We start from the raw sequence: 11,803 nt of genomic DNA, 5'->3' as shown, positions 1-11,803 counted from the left end.
CAGACACTGGATTAGTACACAACAGGAACTTAAATACAAGAAACAAGGCAGCAGGAAACAAGACACGACTGGGCACGATCAGGAAATCACACGTGGGTAATTAGGGGGCGTGGCACACACGAGGAGCGGACGGAGCGGGCGTCACATAGGTGATGTCTCATTAATATTTATGAGAGAAGTGCTACATGATTGGCCAGTGCATGCCTTACAAAATGGTGCGGCACTGCATCCAAGCCTGCGGCACTCAGAGTCACAAATACAGTGGAAACCATTTGTAGTAATTACGTCTGTCTGGCTGATTTCCAACTAATTGATATTTGTATATTTATTACATGAATATAAGGTAATATAAGGTAATAGAAGAGGTATTTAATGGTTTTCCATCTGAGGAATTTGCAAAAAACTGCAGTGCATGATGGGTCGGACCTAAAGGCTGCCTTAACGTCCTCATCTGTATGACGACATACATCAAGACTAGGAAGGTGCATAATGTTCATGTCTGGTTGCGTTTGTTGGTCCAGAAAGTAATTCAATTTCGCCATGTAGGTTACGTTCTTAAAAACTGCTTGGATATAGCCCGATTATATGCTGTGGGCCTTTTAATTTCTTTGTTTACCAGGTAGGCTACCTTCTTTAAACTGCGTTTTGTTAGACTACATATTTAGGGAGGTCTTTATAAATTTATAGTAGTCTTCATAAATATGTGCATAGTTTAGCCTAACCCAGCCACTTAAGGGAGAAAGCCAGCTCAACTAGGTGTCGGTCCCAAGCCCGGATTAATGGGGAGGGTTGGCGTCAAGAAATAAAGAGACTGTATCTTCACTGCATGACTGATGTCAAAATGTGTGAAATATGTGGTTGTATTAATAAATGCATTAAAGTAGGTTAATGATTCTGTGCTGTCTAAATTGTATAGAAAATTTCTACGTATAGCCAAACAAATCTCCTCCTGTTTGAAAAGGCATAGAAAAAGCAATTTAGCCACTAAAACTTTACAGTTTTTGTGAGGGACAGTCGAATTCTCTCGTTTCTCTCGTCAAGTTTTTTTGTGATCCTGCACCTACACTTTGCCGGCCCCAGGAGGATGGGCTCCCCCTTTGAGTTTGGTCCCTCCCAAGGTTTCTTCCTTCTTGGGAGTTTTTCCATGCTATCGGCGCCTATGGCTTACTCACTGGGGGCTTTGGGTGGGCATGATATAAAGCAAAGCATTTTCCCTCCCAGTTTCCTCCTCTGGTCCACATTGCAGGACCATCAGCCATCAGAAACAGCCAGACGGTCTCCTTCAGCTTCTTTAGTGTCCTTGGAAGCCAAGGCAGTTTTAGGTCTGAGAAGAGGTTTATCAGAAGGACACATATTACGTCGTTTGTCCTGAAATGTAACATGGGGAGGAAAAGTTAAGCGGTTTAGTCAGATTGGAGTCGTTTATTCAGCAGTGGCAGCGCCAGTGACTTAATGCTACAGGTGCTATAGGGGAGTGAGATTATTTAGACCGGGTGCTTTAGCTTTTCAGCTTATGTAGATGGTGTATAGAAGCACACAGCACGATAAGCTACAGCATGGATAAAATAGGATAAAATATGAAATTCTAACGTCTAGCTCACAGAGCCTCTATGTGTACTTTGAAGAAAAAATACACTACAAGTATGCTGTAAAAACCGCAAAAATGTCTTACACAATATACAGATTTTACAGATAGTTAAAGAAAAAATGAAACCAATATTTTGGGGGTGCTGTGGGGGTACTATGGTCATTGGAGGAGGAGCTAGAGCCCCCCCCCCAAGCTTTTCCTTGGTGCTGCCACTGTTGTTCAGATTAAAAGTAACATTCTCATTAATAAACAGTACTCTGATCAAATTTTTGCATGTACAAACACAATCAAAGTTTAACCACATGTTTAGACACAATTCACACACCTGTTACATTTCCATAATGCTAAGACTCTCTACACTTACTTCATCCACTTTCTTGTTTGGTACACAGTCATTTGATGGATGTGTAAGATCATTACCAGACCGTCTGCTGCAAACTCTACAGTTAATGAATGGCTGCAAAAACACACAGACACACAAAAACAGTATTTAAAGAGTGGTGGGCAATAAATACAGTGAGAGAAGGTGTAGTAAAGATATATCTAATGATTTAAGGCAGAGCTGCTGGAGTGCAGGGTTTAATGACACAGAACAATTTTAGAGGAAAGAGCTTCCAAAGCAGGGTCACCATAAGGCTATATTATACAAAGCAAGTTCATCTAAAAGTATGAACAACAAATCCCGTTTAACTGAACACTGCTCTGTATTAAAATACTGTCCTCCGATCAAGCTAAGTGGTCCTGTAGTTCACTATTTAAAGAGGTAAATTTAAAGGGTAATTCACACTGCACATCTACCCTGCTCTGACCAGGTTTAATTACTGGCTTTCTAATTAAAACAAGAGTTAAGTCCTGCCCTTTCACCACAAAACACCACACTGCCATTTAAGGCTGATTTCAACAATGAGTTTTAGTTAACCTGGCTCGATTGAGTTAACTCTGGGTATGTAAAACCCGCTTTGTAGTACAGCCCACAGGTCTTTAAATAAGGCCAGCTAGGGTTCATAGCTCGAAGCATAATCTACAGGTCACCCCTCAGATGATTAGCATTTGCTTCTGCCTGGTAATCCAGCCTTTAAGCCTGTAAACCTACTAAAATTTGAGAATAAGGTGAAGGAACTGGCTCTTTGAGGCCACCTATGTATTTGTTACTTTATTGTTGGCTAACTTTCCCCCGCAGGGCATCAAAAAAGTTAACATGAACCTAAATTAATTTGCTAACTGATATGTCCAATGCTCACAGTCACAGTGACTCTTTACTTACCCTCTTGTCCATGAAAATACAGTCAGCCCGATGGTCTGTTGCAGTTGACTTTGGACATTTTGTTGCTCTCAAGAGAATCTCAATGTCAATGTATTCACTGCTGATCTAAATCACATAAACACGTTATATACAAAATTGCCTACAACTGTTTTAAAGGCAATATAACAAACAATAATCACCCAAAAAATGGCAAACTGTCACAGACTTGACTGCAGCAGATTCAGAGAGAAACTGTGAGAAGGTAAAATTGACCAGGGCTGAGATATACAACCATCACTTTCATTGTGAAGAGACATTAAGCATCATATGCATTGAAATTAAAACATCAAAATCAATGTGATACTCATTAGTTCAGCTTGCAGATGATGAAAGTTTCACACTTTTGTAAACACTTTCTCAGCAGTTACCTTCGGACGGCCCTGGATGTTATAGAAATTCATGTGCTGACGGGTTCCTTGATGAGCATTTTCGACTGCGAGTTTAATGGCCGTCTTGTGAGTGCAGGGAGACTGTGGTAATCTTGCTGGGCCTCTGTGGAGATAAGCAGAGCTCCATAAGCCAAAACCAGAACCAGCAGGCGGGTCATCTTCCTCTCAGCTTTGAAGGGAGAAGCAGGACTGAGGACACTGATCTGTGGTCCCCTTATCCAGCACGTCCAGGGGCGTGTCCTTCACTCGAAACAAACAGACCTTTGAACAACATTGGAAAACTCTTCAGGATGAATTGAGGCAGGTGGTCAAGTGGGTTTATTGTTATTTCAGCAATATACACAGTACACAGTGAAAGGAAACATTGTTCCTCCTGGACCACGGTGCAACACAAAGAAGAAAAACAGAAACAACACAAGATGACACAAGTGCGGGCAAGATAGAACTATACAGAGTGAAAGGAGCACAAACAGAGGGAGAAAGTGCAAGATAAACACAAGAGCAACAATACAATACTACAGGACAAGACAGCGCAGTCAAGAACACAGAGTGCAGCCAGAGCTAACCTGAATAGGGGCATCAAGGTTGCCAGGCAGGCAGAGAAACAGAAAATAGAGGTCTACTTCACATACAACAACCCACAGTGGGTGTGGCAGGGAATACAACACATTACAAACTTCAAAGGCAACAACACCGTCACTGTTAACAGCAACGCCCTTTTAGCAAAGGATCTAAACAGCTTCTTTGCTCGTCTGGAGGAACACAGAGCAGACATAGCCACACTGCCCCCTCCCCCAATCTCCAGCACTCACAGACTCCCTCTGCAGGAACACCACGCGAGAAGGCACATTGCATCTCTAGGTGTATGGAGTTTAAGACAAGGCAAGTGATGCTACGATAATATAATTCCTTGGTAAGACCCCACCTAGAATATTGTGTGCGGGTTTGGTTACCATACCTTAAGAAGGACATTGCTGCCTTGGAAAAGGTGCAACGTAGGGCAACGAGAATGATTCCTGGTCTTAGAGGAATGTCTAATGAGGAGAGGTTAGCTGAGCTGAATCTGTTTAGCCTCGAGCAAAGGAGACTAAGGGGGGACATAATCCAGGTGTTTAAGATTCTAACAGGTCTGGATGCTGTTCAGCCAAATGGCTATTTCAATGTTAGTTTAAATACCAGAACTCGTGGCCATAAGTGGAAATTAGCTGGAGAACATTTTAAAACGAATTTGATGAAGCATTTCTGTACACAGCGTGTAGTTAGAGTATGGAATAGTCTTCCTGTTATTGTAACACAAGCTAAAACCCTGGGTTCTTTTAAATCAGAGCTAGATAAGATTTTTGAGCTATTAGCTAAGTTCTCCTCAAAGGAGCTTGATGGGCCGAATGGCCTCCTCTCATTTGTAAATCTCTTTGGTTCTTATGAGTCAGCTTACAGAGATGAGGTCCAGAAACTGATAGGTTGGAGTTCAGCAAACAATTTGGCACTAAACAGCACAAAGACAAAGGAATCACTGACTTCAGGAAGGATGGAGGCGACACTGGCCTGCCTAGATGGATGGATGGATGTTTTTATTGACATTGTAAGTACAATGAGATTTAGTTTGGAACGCGCCAGCAGCTACACAGTATATTTACAATTATATAGATTGTGAGGCATAAAATAAGGTGTGAGTAATATAACATAACGACATAATATAAGTAATCATTAATTAATCATTACAGATGGTATGAGGTGTGAACCGCTAGGCTGCTATGGCATGTTTGGTATCAAACCGATGGAAAATCACTCCAGTTTCCAAATCTGGTCAGTGGTTACCACGAAAGTGAATATATCAAAAGTTACACCAGCCTAACGAAAATCATCAATACAAGGGAAATCACTCTGGTCATAAATCTCAAAAGGACTGATACAGACCCCCTTCCGAAAGCCCGCCAAATGGATGGTCAGCCATTGGTCCAGGAGTCGAATTCCTGGTCACTCCTATTCACGAACTTTACACTATAAAACCTGGCACCTCAGAACAAAGCCAGGAGAGGAGAAACAGAAGGGAGGAGAAAACAAAAGACCATCAGCACGAAGAGAGGCAGAGAACATCAGCCCAAGAGAAGAGAAGCCCACAAGAAGCCCTCCTGAAGCCTATCAGTGAAGACCCAGCTGGACAGAGAACTGCAACCAAGCCCAAGCTTCACCAGGAGAGGGAATCAGAGGGGCTCCACTCCAACAACCGCTGCAAACACCGCGCCTCCCTGAGTGCCATCACCCATCAGCTCATCAGCCTCCGCAACCAACTGCCAAGACCCCCCCCCCCCCCACTCTGCAACCAAGTAAACAAACTTCCTTTCATTTATAACAACCTAAACTCCTATTCACCTGCTATATTACTTTAGGACAGTATTTCCACAAATTGCTTGCTTTGCAGAACAGTATTTTCCCTTTTAAGGTTACTCATTTTAAATCTGGTCATTGCATTTTCATGATTACATTGTTTGTGTCCACTCCGTTATTTCGTGTTTATTGTTTGTTAGGTGTAATGTCTGTCTTATGTTAGTTATAGGAATAAATGCATGTCTTTTACACAACTTCAGCCTCCGTTCATTGAGTGCTCACAAGAATCCCTGCCTGTGCGATCTACGCTCTGAAACCTCAAATTCGCCTGAAATATCGCGAGACTCTCTCTCATTGGCCGTGAGGGGAGCTTCGCTACCGATCGTTTACATTACCTGGTGACGCAGCTCGTTGGACAAGCCTTCTATTCTAACCCAGGTTATTACGTGATACTGGTTATTAATGAGTTCCATTTAAGTCACACATTAACAGACTCACGGTGTTTCGCAATTGAGTTTGAGCCGACCATTCAGCATAAAAATTGGTTAATAATCACAAGGCACAAGGTTTAAACTTATTCTGAGCACACAATTTAAACTTTTTATGACCGAACGTGCAGTGAAGAAGCGCTACTGTCAACTGGTTGCAAAAGTCGCACTCATGGCAATCTGAAGGCATTTAAGCGGGATCATATGGGCTTATTATAGTTATTTTTATTTCTATTATTAGTAGTTATATTATTTTGTTTTATTTTCGGTGATTTCATTGTAGTTCTTTCGTATTAAACTGCAGTAAACTTTAACCCTATGTCTGACGAGATTCTCAGATGTAGCGCTTTGTTTCCAGGTTCAATTCGGACGAGTGTCTCCGTTTCTATATATCCTGGGAGAGATCTCTCTATTAGCGAACGGGAATACTTGTTATGAGGTTCTAACCTAAATTATGTTGCGCTTGGACATAAGACCGATAGCTTAGTTACCTATCAGGATCATACTCGTATGTGTGTGCCTGCTTTAGACAAAGCAAGTTTAACACAACTTTGCGCTGTGAGCCAAGTGTGTGTCATTTAGAAATTGGGAGTCTCCTGTGCTTGAGACCCGCCGTGGTTAAGCACCATTTGCGACGAGATATAGTGCACTCACAATTTAAATCTGTCGCCGTAACGCGTGCGCCGTCTCGCTTCAGTAATTGTTTTAAGGGGTTTTATACTGTGCAAGGCACAGAAGAAGGCCACAAGCAGCATGCGCATGCATTAAATGTGTGTGTCACTCATCTAGCGTCGGCAACCGCCTAGCTATATCTTTGGTTACCTCTAGTGGTCAGGCATAGAACTACCACTCCATTTCGAAATTGCGCCTCTAGTGGCCAGGCATAGAACTACCACTCAATTTCGATATTGCGCCTCTAGTGGCCAGGCATAGAACTACCACTCCATTTTGATATTGCGCCCCCGGTGGTCAGGCATAGAACTACCACTCCATTTCGATATTGCGCCCCCGGTGGTCAGGCATAGAACTACCACTCCAGTTCGAAATTGCGCCTCTAGTGGTCAGGCATAGAACTACCACTCCATTTCGAAATCGCGCTTCTAGTGGTCAGGCATAGAACTACCACTCCATTTCGATATTGCGCCCCCGGTGGTCAGGCATAGAACTACCACTCCATTTCGAAATTGGGCTTCTAGTGGTCAGGCATAGAACTACCACTCAATTTTGAAATTGCGCTTCTAGTGGCAAGCCATAGAAGTACTACTCCATTTCGAAATCGCGCCTCTAGTGGTCAGGCATAGAACTACCACTCCATTTCGATATTGCGCCCCCGGTGGTCAGGCATAGAACTACCACTCCATTTCGAAATTGCGCTTCTAGTGGTCAGGCATAGAACTACCACTCAATTTTGAAATTGCGCTTCTAGTGACAAGCCATAGAACTACTACTCCATTTCGAAATCGCGCCTCTACTGGTCAGGCATAGAACTACTATTCCATTTCGAAATCGTGCCTCTAGTGGTCAGGCATAGAACTACCACTCCATTTCGAAATTGCGCCTCTAGTGGCCCGGCATAGAACTACCACTCAATTTCGATATTGCGCCTCTAGTGGCCAGGCATAGAACTACCACTCCATTTTGATATTGCGCCCCCGGTGGTCAGGCATAGAACTACCACTCCATTTCGATATTGCGCCCCCGGTGGTCAGGCATAGAACTACCACTCCAGTTCGAAATTGCGCCTCTAGTGGTCAGGCATAGAACTACCACTCCATTTCGAAATCGCGCCTCTAGTGGTCAGGCATAGAACTACCACTCCATTTCGATATTGCGCCCCCGGTGGTCAGGCATAGAACTACCACTCCATTTCGAAATTGGGCTTCTAGTGGTCAGGCATAGAACTACCACTCAATTTTGAAATTGCGCTTCTAGTGGCAAGCCATAGAAGTACTACTCCATTTCGAAATCGCGCCTCTAGTGGTCAGGCATAGAACTACCACTCCATTTCGATATTGCGCCCCCGGTGGTCAGGCATAGAACTACCACTCCATTTCGAAATTGCGCTTCTAGTGGTCAGGCATAGAACTACCACTCAATTTTGAAATTGCGCTTCTAGTGACAAGCCATAGAACTACTACTCCATTTCGAAATCGCGCCTCTAGTGGTCAGGCATAGAACTACTATTCCATTTCGAAATCGTGCCTCTAGTGGTCAGGCATAGAACTACCACTCCATTTCGAAATTGCGCCCCCGGTGGTCAGGCATAGAACTACCACTCCATTTCGATATTGCGCCCCCGGTGGTCAGGCATAGAAGTACCACTCCATTTCGATATTGCGCCCCCGGTGGTCAGGCATAGAACTACCACTCCAGTTCGAAATTGCGCCTCCAGTGGTCAGGCATAGAACTACCACTCCATTTCAAAATCGCGCCTCCAGTGGTCAGGCATAGAACTACAACTCCATTTCGATATTGCGCCCCCGGTGGTCAGGCATAGAACTACCACTCCATTTCGAAATTGCGCTTCTAGTGGTCAGGCATAGAACTACCACTCAATTTTGAAATTGCGCTTCTAGTGGCAAGCCATAGCAGTGCCACTCCATTGAAATTGCACCTCTAGTGGTCCGCCATAGTAGGTTAACAACATCTGAGTTGGGTCTCTGGTGGTCAACTGCGGTGATACAACACGCATAATTGGACACACAGGTTCTTGCCTGAAAGCAGGAATCAACTTCACGGACTAAATCAGTTTGATCACAATACATTAACATCCAATTAGGTTATTGTTGCATAACTAATTGATGTTTACAATTGAATAAGAAACACAATTCATTTGGTTTGATTCCCGTTTAACCTTTTTGATTTATTTTAGGTTTTATTTCACCTTATGCTTTCATTCATTCCGTCTCCCCCAACAAGGGGACTTGCATAGAAGTTCAACCACTATTAACAACAGTAAACCAGTTACGTACACAATCCCATCAGGAAGTCGTTTGGATGTGATCAGTTGAGCCCTTCGGGTGCTGGGTGCTTACCATTCGCTCTCTGTTGGTTGAGCTTGTCTGTGGCTCTGCTGTCACTGCTTGTGATCGTACAGTTTGTCAGAACCGAAGGGGAGTTCTCAGCAATTGGATGCCCAAAAGCGTGTCAGCCCGGCTACACCCACTGACTCATTACGGGCAAGGCTGACAGGTACCTCAGGCGGTCATTACAACTTTTGAGCAGGACTTCGTTTAGGGTGAGTTCTGAGAACGGCCCTAGCTTGGACTCTCACTAGGGTGGGTGATACCTGAAGGCAATTTTGCCAGCCGATAAGCTGAGCTCCACCTGGGTTGTCTCAGTTGTGCATACAGAATACGCCCTTCCAAGTTAACATTGCTGGGGATCGGGGGAGTGGAAGCCGGACTCAGGCTTGCTTGGCTGGGAGAATGATTCCTGGTCTTAGAGGAATGTTTAATGAGGAGAGGTTAGCTGAGCTGAATCTGTTTAGCCTCGAGCAAAGGAGACTAAGGGGGGACATAATCCAGGTGTTAAATCTGGTCATTGCATTACATTTTTTTTGTATCCACTCCTTTATTTCGTGTTTATTGTTTGTTAGGTGTAATGTCTGTCTTATGTTAGTTATATCCATCCATCCATTTTCCAAACTGCTTATCCTACTGGGTCGCGGGTGGTCCGGAACCTATCCCGGAATGTGGAATGGGCACGAGGCAGGGAACAATCCAGGATGGGGGGCAGCCCATCACAGGGCACACTCACACACAAATCGTGATTATATTATTGCACTATACTGTATAAATAAAAAGTAAACTTAATACCAGTTGTGGTAATAAAGTGCACAGAGAGTAAGAGAGAGTAGGGTTTCACATAAACGTATGTTCATTAGCATTTAGTATTCTGATGGCTTTGGGGTTAGAAGCTCTTATTAAATCTGGTTGTTCTGCAATGCATACTGCGGTAACGTTTACCAGAGGGCAGAAGTTCAAACATCTCATGTGCTAGGTGCGTGGGATCTTTTTTAAATATAATTATGCATATGTAGAACTAGGGATATGATCCTGTTAAGTATGATAGTTCTGTCTCATTATTGCAGGATCGACATCCATAGTAACTGTGGTGATCTATCCATTTGTGTGCATGTCTGTGTGTGTGTGTGCGAGCGGGTATACCTATCCTACCCCATAGCGTGATAAATACCTGTTTTTTTTTTCCCTTATGGGGACCACGAAACTGAAAACCAGGAAAACTCTATTTTATAAAAATCTGTGACTGCTGTGGAAAAACTAAAAATGCAACCCTTCTTTGCCACAGGAAATGTCTGGTGCAATTTCTTTTTTAATTGTACATGTCAATTGCATAATACCCTAAACTAATTCATTATTATTTCTATTATTATCATCATCATCAGTATTTCATTAGTATTCCATGGTATTTAGATTTTTCAGGAATCAGTGTGTGTACTGTATACTTTTTAATTTATTTGCACTATGTGTAGTGTCTCTGCAGCTGTATATACTTGCTGCATTATGCACAAGAACTTCCCTCAGGCATCAGTATAGTTAATCAAATGTAATATTTCTTGCTTGTTTATTAAGTTGTTTTAGGTATTTTGTGTGTTCCACTTAATTTAGTGTAATTAGTCCTAGTTGACTCAGGTTTAGTTAGATTTTTCCTTCTGTTGTTCCTCTGCATCATGCTACTGTCATAAAATTTCAATGTCTTACCTAACTTAAGAGTTTTGTGCATTGTGTTTTGGAGAGAAAGAAATCATTACTTTTTTTCTTTAGATTCATCCACTGATTCTATCACCTATGACACATTCCCCCTGAATATTTGTTTGTTTATTTATGTATTTGCTTGGGGGATGGAATTAACAAACAGAAATAACTGAATGAATCAGGGTAGTGAAAAACATTTATAAACTTATCATTTTGGTATTGGTACGATCCTGTTCTGGTTAGTTAGCCGAGGGAGTAAATCATCCGGAGTTTCATCTCTCAATCTCCTCCTACACCCACTCAGCATCACAGTATGGACTCCCCAATGCAACTGATCTGCACGTATTTGTACTCTGGGAGGAAATTGAAGCCCCCATAGGAAAAACTCAAAGCCTACAGACATATGCACAAAACCAGGGGACATGCTCAGTTCTGCAGGCCTGGAAGTGTGAGAGAAGGCTATTTATTGAGTTTCCCCTCTGCCCCTGGTAAAGATGAAACATGCACAAGTCATTAAACACACATATACTTACATGAAAGTCTGACTGATACTGGAGCTTCCAGTGCCCGTAAACCAGGTACTGGGGTACTCCATTTCCTTCTTGATAATTAGCGCCATTGAAAAAAAAACGGTGCCTTTCCTAATATTAACTGACTCTCAGACAAATGTACTGCTTGAAGACCCTGCCACTATTCGCATTTTCCAGCAGGAGTCACAAATCTTCATTGCATTCAGTTTATTCTCAGATGAGCTCATGCATGTTTCTATGTGCATCTTTACACTTAAACAAATACAGCTAACCTCTGTTGTTATATTCCATATATATTTGTCGTGACTGGCCTTTTTTCTCAAATGATGGATTTCTGAAACTAAAACTGACAGTATTCTAAAATATTTATATTGCCACATCATCGACACATGTTCTAATATGACATAGCATTCCCCTGGACCATAGTGCGACTTAGAGACAAGATATAACATGCCCTTC

Source organism: Brienomyrus brachyistius, unplaced genomic scaffold (genome assembly GCF_023856365.1).
Source record: "Brienomyrus brachyistius isolate T26 unplaced genomic scaffold, BBRACH_0.4 scaffold227, whole genome shotgun sequence".
In the NCBI taxonomy this organism is placed as follows: domain Eukaryota; kingdom Metazoa; phylum Chordata; class Actinopteri; order Osteoglossiformes; family Mormyridae; genus Brienomyrus; species Brienomyrus brachyistius.
Note: the sequence above shows the minus strand (reverse complement) of the source record.